The sequence below is a fragment of the Siphateles boraxobius genome, unplaced genomic scaffold, assembly GCF_051911475.1.
Source record: "Siphateles boraxobius isolate OS27281-9 unplaced genomic scaffold, OSU_SipBor_1 4, whole genome shotgun sequence".
NCBI classification, from domain to species: Eukaryota; Metazoa; Chordata; class Actinopteri; order Cypriniformes; family Leuciscidae; genus Siphateles; species Siphateles boraxobius.
The window spans coordinates 755,001-757,500 of record NW_027509030.1 but is presented as its reverse complement, the minus strand read 5'-3'; the positions used below and the strand labels follow the sequence as shown (position 1 = coordinate 757,500).

General features: G+C 35.2%; 1 protein-coding gene across 4 annotated transcripts in view; it reads right to left on the bottom strand.

Annotated features, from left to right (window-relative positions):
- ptpro (protein tyrosine phosphatase receptor type O) overlaps positions 1 to 2,500 on the bottom strand; it is a 92,160-nt gene that overhangs the window by 88,675 nt on the left and 985 nt on the right. The gene's annotated exons all lie outside the window — the stretch shown is intronic.

Genomic DNA, 2,500 nt, shown 5'->3' with positions numbered 1-2,500 from the left:
AAGACTGTTCCTTCATTAGAGACTGTTCCTTCATTAAAGACTGTTCCTTCATTAAAGACTGTTCCTTCATTAAAGACTGATCCTTCATTAAAGACCGATCCTTCATTAAAGACCGTTCCTTCATTAAAGACTGTTCCTTCATTAAAGACTGATCCTTCATTAAAGACTGTTCCTTCATTAGAGACTGTTCCTTCATTAAAGACTGATCCTTCATTAAAGACTGATCCTTCATTAAAGACCGATCCTTCATTAAAGACTGTTCCTTCATTAAAGACTGTTCCTTCATTAAAGACTGATCCTTCATTAAAGACTGATCCTTCATTAAAGACTGTTCCTTCATTAGAGACTGTTCCTTCATTAAAGACTGATCCTTCATTAAAGACCGTTCCTTCATTAAAGACTGTTCCTTCATTAAAGACTGATCCTTCATTAAAGACTGTTCCTTCATTAGAGACTGATCCTTCATTAAAGACTGATCCTTCATTAAAGACTGATCCTTCATTAAAGACCGATCCTTCATTAAAGACTGTTCCTTCATTAAAGACTGATCCTTCATTAAAGACTGTTCCTTCATTAGAGACTGTTCCTTCATTAAAGACTGATCCTTCATTAAAGACCGATCCTTCATTAAAGACCGTTCCTTCATTAAAGACTGTTCCTTCATTAAAGACTGATCCTTCATTAAAGACTGTTCCTTCATTAGAGACTGTTCCTTCATTAAAGACTGATCCTTCATTAAAGACCGATCCTTCATTAAAGACCGATCCTTCATTAAAGACTGTTCCTTCATTAAAGACCGATCCTTCATTAAAGACTGTTCCTTCATTAAAGACTGTTCCTTCATTAAAGACTGTTCCTTCATTAAAGACTGATCCTTCATTAAAGACTGATCCTTCATTAAAGACCGATCCTTCATTAAAGACTGTTCCTTCATTAAAGACTGTTCCTTCATTAAAGACTGTTCCTTCATTAAAGACTGATCCTTCATTAAAGACTGTTCCTTCATTAGAGACTGTTCCTTCATTAAAGACTGTTCCTTCATTAAAGACTGATCCTTCATTAAAGACCGATCCTTCATTAAAGACCGTTCCTTCATTAAAGACTGTTCCTTCATTAAAGACTGATCCTTCATTAAAGACTGTTCCTTCATTAAAGACTGTTCCTTCATTAGAGACTGTTCCTTCATTAAAGACTGATCCTTCATTAAAGACCGTTCCTTCATTAAAGACTGTTCCTTCATTAAAGACTGATCCTTCATTAAAGACTGTTCCTTCATTAAAGACTGATCCTTCATTAAAGACTGATCCTTCATTAAAGACCGATCCTTCATTAAAGACTGTTCCTTCATTAAAGACCGATCCTTCATTAAAGACTGTTCCTTCATTAAAGACTGTTCCTTCATTAAAGACTGTTCCTTCATTAAAGACTGATCCTTCATTAAAGACTGATCCTTCATTAAAGACCGATCCTTCATTAAAGACTGTTCCTTCATTAAAGACTGTTCCTTCATTAAAGACTGTTCCTTCATTAAAGACTGATCCTTCATTAAAGACTGTTCCTTCATTAGAGACTGTTCCTTCATTAAAGACTGATCCTTCATTAAAGACTGATCCTTCATTAAAGACTGTTCCTTCATTAGAGACTGTTCCTTCATTAAAGACTGATCCTTCATTAAAGACCGATCCTTCATTAAAGACCGATCCTTCATTAAAGACTGTTCCTTCATTAAAGACTGTTCCTTCATTAGAGACTGTTCCTTCATTAAAGACTGATCCTTCATTAAAGACCGTTCCTTCATTAAAGACTGTTCCTTCATTAAAGACTGATCCTTCATTAAAGACTGTTCCTTCATTAAAGACTGATCCTTCATTAAAGACTGATCCTTCATTAAAGACCGATCCTTCATTAAAGACTGTTCCTTCATTAAAGACCGATCCTTCATTAAAGACTGTTCCTTCATTAAAGACTGATCCTTCATTAAAGACTGATCCTTCATTAAAGACCGATCCTTCATTAAAGACTGTTCCTTCATTAAAGACTGTTCCTTCATTAAAGACTGATCCTTCATTAAAGACTGTTCCTTCATTAGAGACTGTTCCTTCATTAGAGACTGTTCCTTCATTAGAGACTGTTCCTTCATTAAAGACTGTTCCTTCATTAAAGACTGATCCTTCATTAAAGACCGATCCTTCATTAAAGACCGTTCCTTCATTAAAGACCGTTCCTTCATTAAAGACTGATCCTTCATTAAAGACTGATCCTTCATTAAAGACTGTTCCTTCATTAAAGACTGTTCCTTCATTATAGACTGTTCCTTCATTAAAGACTGTTCCTTCATTAAAGACTGTTCCTTCATTAAAGACTGATCCTTCATTAATGCTCCAGTTGTTCATATTCTTGAAAGGAAACATACAGTAAACAACTGATTCAAAGGCCTGAGCTGAACTGTGTAACTCGTTTCATAAAGTCATGTTCACTGATCCTGAGTCAGTTCAGGTTA